General features: G+C 44.4%; 1 long non-coding RNA gene across 2 annotated transcripts in view; it reads left to right on the top strand.

Moving 5' to 3' along the window:
• Nucleotides 1-15,222, top strand: part of LOC132537018 (uncharacterized) — a 47,147-nt gene that overhangs the window by 24,632 nt on the left and 7,293 nt on the right. The window contains exons 3-4 of one of the 2 annotated variants that reach the window (XR_009548532.1): nucleotides 13,135-13,267; nucleotides 14,392-14,482. This is a non-coding gene — a long non-coding RNA (uncharacterized LOC132537018). The remainder of the gene's footprint in view (nucleotides 1-13,134; nucleotides 13,268-14,391; nucleotides 14,483-15,222) is intronic. The other variant, XR_009548533.1, reaches the window with a different exon arrangement.

Genomic DNA, 15,222 nt, shown 5'->3' with positions numbered 1-15,222 from the left:
TGTACTTCTGCTTTCAGGTATATATTTTCCCTAGTTTATGGATACATGTGAAAGGCTGGAGTAGTACAGATGGCATGTTGGGGAGGAGGGCCCTCCATTTTGGAGATAGCTAATAGGCATATTTTAGTAATATTTCAAAGGTCCTGTAGCTATACTAGTTTGTTTTTTATTTTTCCTCTGAACCTGAAATCTGATATGCAAATGGATCCCAGTATTGTCTGGGGAGGTGATGTCATGGCTGGAAAAGGGACAGAAAACTGGATCAGGGAAGAGAGTAGTTTCATAATATGGGAAAGGGGTATAAATATTGTTGACTGTAAACCCCATCAATTTGATATGGACTGGGGCCAATATTCAACTTAGGAGCCTATGTGAATTCTGCATCCCTGTAGATCTGAGCTCACATTCTGTGGTCACGAGTAGGAGCATTCCAAGCTGCCCCAATATCAGGACCGATCTTCCTTAGGTGTAGCATAGCTTATGTTGTCCATCCTCCAAAGGGAGGATAGAACATTCTCTACCATTGTTGATCCAAGGTGAGGACAAGGTCCTATGGGGGGCCCACATAGGGTTGTTTTTGATAGAGATGACTGGTAACAATGGAGAGAGGGAATTATTTGATGTCTAGGCCCATCATGTCTGTTTGAGAATCTCAGGACTCCCCGAATAGGGCCCCAGCTGATGGGGTGGCCTGATAGTGACTAAAGAGTCATCATTAACGTAAGCCAGTCTCTTGCCCTTATTCAGGTTTGCAGTCCTTGCTTTGTTAAGGTTAGCTTTGGAGTGAGTGAGAGAACTGTAATAGGAAGGAGGTGAGGAGGGTATCTAAGTCTAATTAGATACTATTTCATTAGGAACTTTATACTGACTCACTGCAGACTGTTGTGTACTTATGCTTTCAGGTATACATTTTGCCCTAGTTTATGGATGGTGTGAACATATGCTCTATCTCATGGGACCTGGTCTATATCTAGGTTTTGGGACTTTGTTGGGAGTGAACCTCCTGGGATGGAATTAGAGAATACTATGGAAGGAAAGGTCTCACCCGAGTAATGAAGCTGAAGGTTGTCATTCCACACCTGAAGTCTCTTGACACAGTCTGAAGTGAAGCATGCTGAGGTGGTACATTGATTAGGTTGATTAGGTTGGGACTGGCAAATGCAATATTATCATTATTGTTGTTAGTAGTATTGTTGTTGGATAGGACAGCCAGAAATGGAGAGAGGAGGGGAAGATAGAGGGGGAGAACAAGATAGACACCTGCAGACCTGTTTTACCATCTGTGAAGTGACCCCCTGTAGGGGCGCAAACCCAGATCCTTATGCTGGTCCTTGCACTTCAGGTCATGTGCACTTAACTGGCTGTGCTGCTGCTCAGCACCCAGGATCGTTTCTTTATCCTTACTTCTTTTCATTGTAACTACGATGTGTCATGGTGTCTTCAGGTTTGGGTTTATCCTGTTTGGGACTCACTGGCCTCTGAAATCTTAATGTCCTTTCTGTTGTTGAGAGCTGGGAAGTTTTTCTCTCTTAATTCCTCTAGGATATTTTCTTCCCCTTCCTCTCTTTTTTCCTCTGGTAGGCCAATTATGAAGTGTTACTCTTTTTGAGATCATCCCATATGTCTCTGTTATTGTTTTCAGTGTCTCTCAATCTCTTTTTTAGCTCTTTTACGTCCTTCTTTTATTTCTCTAGCTCATCCTCCCTGTCTGGTAATTCTTTCTTCTGCTTCTGTTAATCTTCGTTCCCTTCCTTCTTCAGCTCAGTAACTTGTTCTGCTAGTTGGCCTTTTAGCTCAGCTATGTCAGCTTTCAGTTCTCTAATTACCTTGAGGTAGCTGGTATTTTCCTTGAGGGTCTCCTCTGTTGATTCCCTATTTCTGATAGTCCTTTCCTCCATAGTTGTCTTCATTTCTGTGATCATCAGGTCTATTAGTGTTTGCATACCTTTCTAATCTAGAATTACTTCTGATTTATCTGGACTCTGTTCTGGGGTCTTGTCCTGATTCATTGTGCTAGCAGTTTCATTTGCTCTCAATTTAACCTTCTTTATTTTTTCATTGACGTGGTTTGTAGTTTTCTGTCCTGTCATTCTTAAGTTGTTGTGTGTGTGAGTATAAGGGCACACTAGAGTCTTTTCTCAGATGAAGTCACAAACCCCAGAGTGTATAATAGCAGCTGAAGCAGAGATTGATGCAGTTCAATCAAAACCAGTTAGCCAGACAACACCACCACTGTAAAAACAACAACAGACATTATGAAAAGAAGAGAAATGAAAAATGGAAAGGCAAGAATAGACAATTACAAAAATAAGCCATCAACTATAAATTCTGAGATAGTGGGAAGGGAGAGTGAAGGAAGGGGAAAGAGGCACAGGGAGAGAGATAGAATCTTAGAGAGAGTCCACTCCGCTACTGCTATAAGCTCACCCATCTCTGACTCATTTCAGGAGTCAGATCCTGGCATCTGCTTTGAAGGATTCTGAGCAATGAGTCAATCCTATTTCTAAATTATGCCATTTCCCAGAATAACCATAATAATTCTTTGTTGTGATAGAGATAGATACATAGGTAGATTGATTGATAGATAGATTGTTAGATAGATAGATAGATAGATAGATAGATAGATAGATAGATAGATAGATAGATTACAGCACTAAAGCTTGCTTCAGTGAAGTGGGGGCAGGGTTCAAACCTGCATTAGACACATGGAAAAGCCAATGCACTATTCAAGTGAGCTATTTCACCTGCCTAACAAAATATTTGTTTCTTAGTCTTTTTAAAAGTTTTTTTTAAATATTTATTTATGGGAGTTGGCAGTACTGCAGTGGGTTAATTGCATGTGGGACAAAGCACAAGGACCAGCATAAAGATATCGGTTTGAGCCCCTGGCTCCTCACCTGTAGGGGAGTCACTTCACAGGTGGTAAAGCAGGTCTGCAGGTGTCTTTCTCTCCCCCTCTCTGTCTTCCCATCCTCTTTCCATTTCTCTCTGCCCTATCTAACAATGATGGCGTCAATAACAACAATAATAAGTACACAAACAATAAAAAACAACAAGGGCAACAGAAGGGGAAATAAATAAAAATCTAAAAAAATATACTTATTTACTTTCTTTGTAGAGACAGAGAGAAATTGAAAATGAAAGGGGATATAGGGAGAGAAATAAACCTGCTACACTGCTTCTCCTCTCATGAAACCTCCCCCAGAGGTGGGGACCTGGGCCTTGAACCCAGGTCACTGTACATGGTAACCTGTGTGCTCAACTGGCTGCACCACCCACCATGCTCTGCTCCATATAATATTTAAATATCTTTGCTAGGGGCTGAGAGATAGAGGTAGGATGCATACCTAGTAGGGTGCTCCTGGCCCAGATGAACCCTGGTACCACATAGGAGTACCATAGAACCAGGGGCTGGGCAGAGGTACACCCAGTAGAGTGTATATGTTACCATGTGCAAGGACCCTAGTTGAAGCCCTCAGCCCCTACCTGCAGGGGTTAAAGCTTTAGGAGTGGTGAAGCAGTGCTATAGGTGTGTTTCTGTCTCTCCCCTCTCTATTTCTCCTTCCTTCTTAATTTCTCTCTGTGCTATTAAATCAAATACATTTATTAAAAAATGAGAGTCACAGCACCAAGGGGGAGTGCCTGTCTCTCTGAGTGAAATTGGGGGGACTACTTAGTAGTTCATGCAGAAGACTTTAGTGCTTGAGGCACTAGAGATTCCAGATTCAGTCTCCAACAGCATAAGCCAGAGTTACGCAGTGGTCAGCTAAAGAAGGAAAAGGAAGGGAAGGGAAATACAGAAAAGGAGAGGAAGGAGAAGGAGAGATATATGGAGTATAGTGGTGCTTTTGTATGACCATTATGCTATCTCCTCAGTCTTTTTTTTTCAGTTTTTTTTTTTTTACCACTTATAGACCAAATTAGAAAAAACCACAAATCCCCATTCATCCACCCTCCAAATATAAACAATAATCGTACTCTGTCTCTCACAGTTTGTCTGTTCTTTCCTACTCCTATTTTTTTTGAAAAAAAACTATTTTCCCTGTTGTTGTTATTGTTGGATAGGACAGAGAGAAATGCGTAGAGGAGGGGATGGCGGGGGATAGAAAGATAGACAACTGTTAACCTGCTTCACTGCCTGTGAAGTGACCCCCCCCTGCAGGTGGGGAGTTAGGGGCTTGGACCAGGATCCTTATGCTGGTACTTGTGCTTTGTGCCATGTGTGCTTAACCCACTGTGCTACCGCTGACTCCCCAGATGTCTTTACTTAACATAATGGCGTTACCACTATAATGGATTTTACTTTTTTTTCTTCTTAATATTGTGTTCAGGATCTTTGCCAGTTAATAACATCTAAACTTGGAGGCTGGGGAGCTAACTTAAAGTTTACATAGAAAGCTTTCATGCTTCAGGTTTCAAGGCTTCAGGTTGAATCCCCAGCTCTCTCCAGCATAAGTCTGAGCTGAGCAGTGCTGTGCTTTCACTCTGATACACACACACACACACACACACACACACACACACACTTATTTATTAAGATTTATTTTTTTACCAGAGCCTTGCTCTGCTCTGCATCATGGTGAGGCAGGAACCCTAGAGCTTCCAGTATGAGTCTCTTTCCATCAGCATTATGTTATTTAACCCTGCCCATTCTCACACTTTTTGTATCATTCCATTTCTGTAGCTTTCATTACTAAACATAACAATAAAATAAAATGTGATAAAGTAGTAAATAAATAAGTATGGCTTGGGCAGAAGTGACTGCCTAGTTATCATCTTTCTGTCTTTATACCTATCTCTCATTAGTAAAGCTATTTAAGAAAGTAATGGAAAATAAAAATATTTTTCAAAGAAGCCCTTCGACTGGGAGAGCATTGACATCTTTCTCTCTCCCCATAACTAAATATAATAATACAATAAAATACAATTATTTAAAATAAAAGAGAGTGGGGGTAGAGATCATAGTGGTTATGCAAAAATACTTTCATGCCTGAGGTTCCAAGGTCCCATTTTCAATCCCTAAGACTACCGTAGTCCAGAGCTGATCAGTGTCCTGGTTAAAAAGAAGAAGAAGAAGAAGGAGAAGAAGAAACATACCTGTGTGACCCATATTTGAATGTGGTATAAAACTTTGTGAGTTCTTTAAATAAAATAAAATAAGAAGAACTTGTGCTTAGGAGTTCTGCTGAAGCCTGTCATACCTGTGGCTTTAAGAGCCCAGTTTCAGTTCCCCCGCGCCCCTTGAGCTTGAGCTGACAGTGAAAAACATACAGTTTTTCTCCCTGGATCTCTGTCTGGAAAAGAAAGTGAGGTGAAATTTGGGAGAAATATGGGAGCCCTTTGGTTGGCTGTAAGGTGCATTCTGCTCTGTGACCACAAGGCGGCAACATAACACAGCAGGGCCCCTCCTGGGCTGGCCTTGCTCTCATTGCACTGCCCCTTGGTCTGGAATAGTTGTTACTTTGGGCAGGGTGTTTGCAGTCTGTTCCCAGGATCTGTTCCTGGGAGCTTCCTTCCCAGGAGATAGAGAGACGTAAGAGACGGTTCACTGGGCATGGCACCAGGTTTACGAGGCTGAGGCGCCAAGTTCCCTGTCCTGGTGAGGTGGCCACAGAGACAGAAGGGTCCTAGAGCTCTGCCTTTGCTCCCCCTGTGTTTGTGTCATGGGTGTATCCCCTTCCATTTCTTGCACTGCTCCAACCCCTTCCTGGAAAAATGATTTGAACACCTGTGCTGGGCTGCTGGGCTGTGAGGAACCTGCTGGAGTTCCCAGACTTCCCTGCACAAGGACCAGGGTTGGAGCCCTGGTGGTTCCCCACCTGCATGGGGAGGAGAGGTGAGGCAGGTCTGTGGGGGTCTCTTTCTCTCCACATCTCTATCTCTCCCCTTCCTCTCAATTTCTCAGTAGACTTTAAATTCAGAGAGAAAGAACAAATGGGATGTTGTTAGGTGGCAGGAGTGGGGTGAGCCATCAGCATCCCTGGGTTCCTAGTGTTGGAAATGATGTCCAATTAAAAATAGTTTTCAAGGCAAAAAATAGGAATTGAAGCAAGGCATTTATTTATTCTTTTGCAAAAGGGCGTGCCACCAACAGTGGCCTTCAGGCAGCAGCATGTCCCCCTCAGCCTTCTCCCATCTTTTATATCTGAAGCAGAACTGACTCCTCCACCCCTGGGCTGGGCTTCAGAGCTCACAATCTCTCCATTGTCTAAAGGAGGAAAGGAGGAAGGGAGTATGAGGGTCTCTGCTGGAGGATTGGGAGGCACTGCAGGGAGCTGACCTAAAGAATACAAAACTACTGGCCACAGGTGGTCACAGATAACAATTTATAAAAAGAATGTTTGTACTAAACAGTTGTTCTATTCGTGTTCTTTTGAAGAGAAGACCTAACCATCTCTCACAGTCGATTGACTTTTTCTCTGCATGCTCTTTCTTTGATAGCCACAGGAAGGCTCCCTTAACCTCCATGAAAATAAAGAGGGAAAAAATGTAGATGGGAAAGAGCTGCAGTTCAAGTCACAGCAATTCTGCTGATCCTCAGATTCCTTAGAATAAAGCAGAAGTGTCTAAAATTCTAGTTCAAAAATGTATCAGAAGTACAAGAGATAAAGTTTCTGAAATATGTTTTCCTAGTAGATAAATAATGACATAGTATTGCTTTAACGTTCCCTATTTCTACATGTCTCTATCTATACATACAAATGCAGTTATTTCTCTACCTCTCTGCCCATTTGTGTACTACAAGAGAGAAATTGAGTAATGAACAGCAAGGTAGGAAGCAAACTCTCACAAGAATATACTAAAAAGTTACGTGTCACACTGTTTATTTGGAGTTATTCATGACTTTAATCATAAAAGAGGACTGGAAAAAAAAGCAGTGGATTGGACTTGGGTGGTATAGTGTAGTGGGTTAAGTACAGGTGGCATGAAGCATGAGGACCTGCATAAGGATCCTGCTTTGACCACCACCACCTGCCGGGTTCCCCACCTGCAGGGGAGTCCCTTCACAAGCTTTGAAGCAGGTCTGCAGGTGTGTATTTTTCTCTTCCACTCTCTGTCTTCCACTCCTCTCTCCATTTCTATCTTATCCAACAATGACGACATCAATAACAACAACAACTAGAACAAGGGCAATAAAAAGGGAAAAATAAATAAAAAGGGAAAATATAAAATAAACATAAATTTTAAAAATTGAAGAAAAAAAAGAAAAAAGCACTTGATACCAGGTCTCACTATTAGATATTTTCACTATTAGGCCAGATTTCACTATTAAACATCCGTGATCAGTGTTGGTAAGTTTGCTTGATAACCCAGTGGACCAGAAATCATTCTGCTTGTGTTCCTACATTAATGACTGGAAACAACACTATTCATTGTTTCCAGTAAAACAAGATTCATTTAATTCTACAGAACTTTCAAGAATGATTAATACCTATTCCCATAACTTCTTATTCAGTGATCTGTTATTGGCTATTTGCTTTCCTGTTTGGCTACTGTAAGCAGTGCAGCTGAGAACATGGGGCTCAGATACCTTTTTTTTTTAATGTGTTTGCCTCCAGGGTTATCTGTGGGGCTGGGTGCCTGCACTACAAATCCACTGCTCCTGGAGGCCATTTTTCCAACTTTGATGCCATTGTTGCATTGCTGTTGTTGGAAAGGACAAAGAGAAATTGAGAGAGGAGGGGGAAGAGAGAGTGGAGAGAGAATGACAGACACCAGCAGACCAGCTTCACCCCCAGTGAAGCGACCCCTCCCTGCATGTGTGGAGCAGGGGGCCTGGGGCTCAAGCCAGGATCCTTGTGCTGCCATGTGCAGTTAACCTGCTGCAATACCACCTGGCCCCCGGGCTCAGATATCTTTGAGAACCAGTGCTTCCATGTCTTTGGATAGAAGCCTAGGGATGGTATTGCTGGATCTTAAGGCACTGCCCTTTTTGTTTGAGGACTCTCCCTGCAGCTTTCCAGAGGGGCTGCACCAGTTTGCATTCCCAACAGCAGTGTCACTTCTCAGGGCTCCCTTTGCCCACACCTTCCCAGACCCCAGATCTTAAAGGTATGTTGATGTGTGAGCTGGGAGTCTCACTGTGATCCCAATCTGCATTGCCAATGTCCCTGTAATGGGTTGGCCAGTCAGCAGAATTGTTGTGCAAATGACTTGAAAGCCTGGGGCTCTGAGATCCCAAATCCTGTTTCAGCACCAGAATCAGCCAGAGCTGAGCAGGGAGTGAGCAGCTGAGAAAAAAAAAAATCAAAGGCCCCTGTAACCTCTGAGGTCATGACCTTGGTGTCTTCCTGGCCCTTGACTTGGTCCAGTGCTGGTTGGGGATCTGGGTCTCCCCTTCACAGGAGCTCTTGGGGGAGCTGCTGGGCTTTGACACAAGACCTGCCCCTGCCTGCAGCAGCCCCTCAGTCTTCCCTGTGATGGTGGCCAGGAGGACACAGTTCAGGTCACCTGAGTGAAGTGACACTGCTGGGCCTTTATTGGGGATCCCAACACTGACTCACAGCCCCTCCATCCCACACAATTGTTAAAGAGATAATGTGGGGGGGGGGGCATCTGCCCCCATTCTGAAAGTGCCTCACGCCAATCTCAACAATGAATCAAAAAGAGAGCATGATTATCCAAGTAAACTAAACTGTAGAGAAAACGAAACATGTTAGTGTACAAGAGAGGGAGAGGGAGAGGAATGAACTCACTTACTTTCTCCTTGATCACATGGTATTCCCCAGAAAGAGAGCAAGCCCCACAAGGTTCACCACTTTTAAAGCCAAAGGCCCCACCTACAGCTGTAACCACTCCCATTTCTGGGTTGTGCCTTCTCTCCCTCAACACCATGACTCATCCAGGAAAGACTCATCCCTGCTCTCTCTATGCCCTGAGCCTCTGCCTCCTGCTCCTGCTCCCACTCCTGCTCCTGCCTGATTTCATGGTTCCACATGGGTCTGCACTTCTGCTCTGAGAGGAGGCACCAGGACCCGGGTTGGAGACCACACCCCAAGTCCACCAGGAGTCACAGTGCACAGGGGGATCCCGTCCTGCTGGATGGTAAGAAGGGGTGCACTCAGTGATGTGGGTCTGAGACCTCAGCCACATGCCTATGACCTTGACGTCACTACTTCCCACCTGGAGCTTCCAGAAGCTTCTTCAAAGGCGCTTCTGCTTTCTGAGGGCAGGAGACCGGGTGTCTCCATAGGTTACAGAGACAGTGATTGGGATTGTGCCCTTATGTCAACTCTCCCATAAACCTGGAGGCCCCCATTAAGATGATGGCAAAAGGAAAACAGACCAACAGCAAAAGCTAGAAGGAAGGCAACAGTGAGGTGAACACTGAACCTTTGAAAGTTCACGGAAATGTTTAGTGTGAGACGGCCTTTACTCTGTGCTTCATTTTGTCCCTCCAGGGCTGGGACTCCACACCTGCCCAACTCCACCATTCCTAGAGGCCGTTCTTTATCTTCTTCTTTTCCCATTTTTCATTCGATCGAGCACCCAGATGGATGGGGGAAACAGTGTCACACACTATAGAGCTCAGCTACGATAATGTACAAGGACCCAGGTTTAAGCCTCAGGTCCTCACCCGGGGGGAAAGGAGGCTTCACAGAGCAGTTAAGCAGAGCAGCAGGTGTCTCTCCCTTTCTATAATCTCTCTTTCCACTTTCAATTTCTCTCTCTATTCAAAATAAAGAGAGAAGATGATCGCATGCAGCACTGGTCACCTGCTCCTGAGTTCTTACCCCTTCAAGAGGGAACCAGGGACTTGAACCCAGGTCCTCTACTGTGGTAACATGTGCTTTCTACCAGATGAGCTAGCACCTGAGCCATGGCTTTTGCACTGAGCCTTATCATCACACATGCCAGGGGTAGTGATGTGTGGATGTAGACACAAACATACGTACACACAGAGACCAAACCTTTTGGGCGCACTGAGTTAGCTTCTGATGTTGGAGTCCTACGGACCTTACCTATGAACATGACACAGCATAGCCGGGACTGAACACATTAGGGAAATAACTGAACAGTCTGGGGCCTGGGATTCAGCATCCAAGATACACGCAGATGCACTTGCATTTTCCCAGCAGCTGTTAGAAGTTCTCTTCCATCAGAATGAACTGCATATTAGAATTTAAACATACTTCTGAAGGAAGCTCAGAGTTACTATTATTGAGGTGAGGGAGCAGAGATTAGTGCAGAGCACAGCGTTCTTAGCACATCAGTGTGCAGAGGTGAAGCCTGGCTGCAGGTGGGCACCATCTGAGGAGTTTTTAGACCCCAGAGATTCTGTTCTGTCACAGGATGGACTTCCTCTGGGGGTCGGAGCTCAGTGCTGAATAGCTCCAGGTGAAACTCCCTGTGCTGCACATTTATTTGGAGGGACAGGCTCAGGGCTTCAGGGACATTGACATCAACTTAGAGAAGTGGGGTCAGTTAGTCCTGTGAGTGCCCACACACCTCTGGTTTGGCAAGAACGTGCTCAGAGAATATGAAGATAAGATTAAGACAGAGCTTTACCAGTGGTGGTGGCCAGGCTGGGGAGGAAGCCTAGGTGCGGAGATGAGTACCAAGTAACAGTGTGTGGATTGTTATTCTGGGGACCTTTCTGAGCAGCTCATGTTCTTTGAAAGCACATGTCAGGCTGTTCTGTAACTTAGAGTCTTTCCGTTTTTCCTTTAAAAACAGAAACTGATGTGACTGACCTTGACCCATGTCTAAATGAAGGAGTGGGGGCTTGTCTCACTGACACTGTGGACATAAACATGTTCATGTCTGGGTCCAGGACTTAACACCAATTTTAGCTAAAAATATCAGTGAGAAGTGTAATTTTCCCCCTCAATTTTATATCGTTCCTGCAGTTATGCACAGTGGCATTTTAGATGAATTCAAAGTATGTTTACATTTTGGTGACTGGAGATAGCTCATCTATTAGAGTGCATGCCTCCCATGTTTGAGTCCCTGCATTGGAGCATCAGCACCATACATGGCCTCAGTCCCTTCATGGATGGTGACAGGTGCTGTGATGACTGTCTCTCTTTCTCCAACTGTGCTCTCTCTCTCTGAAAAATTATTTTAAATATTATACAGTTGGGCATTAGGGCCTGAGTGGCACTGTGCAGATGGCAGGGCCAGGATTATTCCCTGCAGTGATTAAAATAAATCAAGAGCCAGGGAGACAGCATAATGGTTATGCAAATGACATTTATTTCAGAGGCTCCAGGGACCCAGCTTCAAACCCTGCTACCACCATAAACCAGATCTGAGCAGAGCTCTGAAAAAAAAAGAAATTAAATTCAAATAAGTCTCCTTTCAAATGTGCTCTTCCAAGGAGCCTTCCTTGTTTGTCCTCTCCACAGTGTCAGTCAGGTTTCATCTTTCACCTTTACTCCCTCACTTCCCTCTTTGTTTTTTTCTGGGTAATATTTCCAGGAGTCTAGAATCACACTGTGATTGGTGGTCTCTTCTGTTGAATTATTGTCTTCCCCATTCAAAAGTTGGTTGCATGAGAATTGGGCCTTTTTTCTTTTTTTTTTTCTTTTTTTAGTCCTTACTATAGGACACTATTTCATTTCCTCAGGAAAATAACTTAAATATGTAGGCCAATCTGAAGATGCAGATAAGAATTCATTAGTAGCCACTTGTGGTGGACGGTCATTAGCACCTAGGGGTCCGGGACCTGGACAGTGTCAGAAACTTGCCCTGGAAGCTGCATGGACATGTCTGAGACATACAGTCTTTCAAACCAAGGTCTCATCCAAAACTGAATGATGCCTGGCAGAGGCATAATGTTGAGGTGGTTGTGTGTCTAGTGGTAAATAAAAGACAGACGTGCATCAAGCTTCCTGAACAACTAGAAAAACCACAGCCCACATTTCTCCAGTTTAGGACCTATATAGCCCCCATTTGGAAACAACCCAAATGCCCTTTGACAGATGACTGGATAAAAAAGTTATGGGACATATACTCAATGAAGTATCCCCTAGGAAAGAAAAGATGATGTTGTATCCTTTGGGATAAATAGGATTATGCTTGGTGGATAAGTAAAGAGGTAAGTGACAGCTACAGAACATTTTTTGGCACTGGGTAGAAACAACTCAGCAGCATAAATCTCAGGTCTGGTCTGTGGCACTGCATATGCTTGTGTCATGTGTCATTCTCTCTATCTCTGTCTCTCTCATCAATCAACAAATGGAGTTTTGTAGTAGGCTACCTGGTGATCTATTCCTCTCATCCTAAATAAATACTTCTAAGAAACTTTAAATGAATTTTTTTATTTCATTCTTTTATGAAAAATCTATTGAAATCTTTTTTCCAATCGTGTTCTTTTCTGTGAAGGCCTGAAATAATTTAGAAGGCCCGAATTAAAAAGTTCATCATTTCTACTAATGTATGATGTTTAGTAATGTAGTATATACATTAAATGTAACAAAATATAAATATCAGAAATTCAGCAACAGGGAAGGAACGCTCAGCATTCTCTGAATGGCATTTGTAAACCCTGAAGTGCAGAGTGTAGCCACACTGGAGCCTCAGCTCTGAGAGCAGGACCTTCCTGACTGTGCTGTGGTGTCTCCAGGGTCAGTCAGCACACACAGTGCTCAGGCCCCTCTCCCCACCCTTGCTGAGCTGCCAGATGAGGACAGAGCTGCAGGAGCTCATGGGTTGTGCTAAGAGCAGAGGGGAGAATGACAGAGTGCTTCTCTCTGTCTCTCCGAGTTTGAAAGGAGCTTCAGGATCAAGCACTCAGTGCCTCTGCTTAGCCTGTGGGTGTCTGCCTACTTGCAGAGATCCAGGAGAGCCACCAGCAGAGACAAGAGGTCACTGGTTCTAGGCTGGCCCAGGAACAGCTTCCTGGTTACTTTCTCCTAAGACCTCCATCTTGGTTTTCCATGTGGTCATGACTTTTACATTTAAAACATTTTTATCTACTTGTCTGTAAAGCCAATGGCTCAAGCATGAAGCTTTAGTCTTTGTTATTCTCTCTATTTCTCTTCTGAACATTAAAAGGGAAAAACAAAAGAAAACACGGGTCATCTGGCACAGTGTAATCATGCACAGGAGGCCCACAGATAAAAAAAGGAAATATGGACATCAGTATTTTGTGGAGTTGAACTTATTTCTTCCCAATTTCTTGCACTGCAGGTCAGTTCAGCAAAAACAAGAGTGGCATTCCTGTCTGGAGAGGGTGGAGAGGAAGAGAGTCAGACACCTATAGCACCGCGTCATAGCCCATGAAGCTTCTCCAGAGCAGGTGGAAGCAGTGAATTGAACCCAGGTCCTTGCTCTTGCTAACATTTGCACTCTAATGGGTATACCACCTGCATGCTATGCAGTTGGTTTACTAGCGAAACTACAGATATTTATGTTTAAGGCATAGGAAGCAAAAGGAATTCTTAATGGCTCTACAGCCTAAATATAGAAATAATGTTGCTTATTAAATTCCATAATGTTGATCAGGCTCTTCCTGATGTCAGTCATCATACTCCTTGTAAGGAAGTGAGTTTGAGGGCCAGGTGGTCATGTCCTGAAAAAGCACACACATTACAGTGCACAAGCACACAGGTTCAAGCCCCTGTTGAAGCTTTTGGAGTAGTGAAGCAGGCCTGCAAATGTCTCTGGCTCTTTGCTTCTCTGTATCTCCTCCTCTCTCAATTTATCTCTGTCTCTGTCCAATGATACATATTTTTTTTTAAAAGGGAGTGATGTTTACTAACTGGATACTCCTACAAGAATCAAAGAAATTTTCTAAAAGCAGGGGAGAGGCCGAAAGCCCTGTGTTCAAGGGAGATAGCATATGGCTGAGAGTGAGAGTTTCTACATGTAGTTTAGGGAGATATGAATGTGAACCCATCAGATGACTACAGTCTTGCAAAACATCATTCCTGGGGGCCAAGAGGTAGCACAGCAGGTTAAGCGCACATGGTAAGAAGTGCAAGGACCAGGTTAAGGATCCAGGTTCTAGTTGCAGGCTCCCCACCTGCAGGGGCCTCGCTTCACAGGCAGTGAAACAGGTCTGCAGGTGTCTGTCTTTCTTTCTCTCCCCCTGTCTTCCCCTCCTCTCTCGATTTCTCTCTGTCCTGTCCAACAACAGCAGCTATAACAACTACAGCAATGGGAATAATGGCCTCTAGGAACAATGGATTCATCGTGCAGGCACCAAGCCCCAGCAACAACCCTTGGGGGGAAAAAATTAAAAGTTCCTCAGCATAAACAAATAACAATTTCCCTCAGTTAATTGTCACCCTTACAAAGGGTGGTTTCAGTGTTTTCACAGGTCCCTGTCCCTTATGATTTACTGAGGTAACCTAGAAAAAAATGGTAAATGTAAAAGGATCATTCAGAATCCCCTCAGGTACTGTATCTGGACTCACCATTTCATGGTCTTTTCCCACCCTCAAGGAGCCCTTCCATCTGGAGCAGATGACTTCAGAGACCACAGGGCAGCTGGTCCGCAAGGCTAGGCAGTAGAGAAGGAGCCAGCAGGGGAGAGGTGAGCCCCAGCCTTCCCAAAGTGCCTCCTCTGGGATGTCTGTCTACCTTTCTGAAGCAGGATCATGACACAGGACCATTCGCATGTGGGGGGTGCGGGGGTTCAGAGAAGGTTACAGGCAGGGACCCAATTCTCATCCCAAGTCATTTATAGAAAGGTATTTTATTTTGGGAATTGCTCTTGGTCAGTGTGGCCAACCCTTTTTCTGCCAGGGGTGACATGGATATTTAAGAGATAATTTACAGGCCCTACAAAATTATCAGTGCTGACTTTGATTCCCAGATGAAATGACTCCCTGGGTCTCATGTTGTCCACAGGCTAGAGGTGGCTTTTATTCCAGATGCCCAGATCCTGTCTTGCATGAGCTTCTCTGTAGGTGCATTGTTCTGTCATTAGAGCAGGACCTTTAGGGCCTGGGAAGAGGCCTTCCCCACCCCAGTGTGTGTCCAGTATCCTGGCCACCCTGGGAGCAGATGCAGTGCCAGGCCTGTCAATCCATACTTGTAGTGGGGAACTCCCATGCACAGAGAGTATTGGGGGGGTGAAAGGGACTCTGAGACCAGCCTGGGCTGAAGTGGTCTTGACTCAGCTAGAATGTGGCTCTGACCTCACTGCACTGACTTACTTCCCATATATTGACTGGATGTTGATGGTCAGGACAAATTTTTTTTTAATTCTCCAGCTTCATATTCCCCCATGATTCTGTTATACTTCTGATATTCCTACTACAGAAAAAAATG

This window comes from Erinaceus europaeus, chromosome 2 (genome assembly GCF_950295315.1).
Source record: "Erinaceus europaeus chromosome 2, mEriEur2.1, whole genome shotgun sequence".
Lineage (NCBI taxonomy): Eukaryota > Metazoa > Chordata > Mammalia > Eulipotyphla > Erinaceidae > Erinaceus > Erinaceus europaeus.
This window is presented reverse-complemented; position numbering and strand designations above follow the sequence as displayed.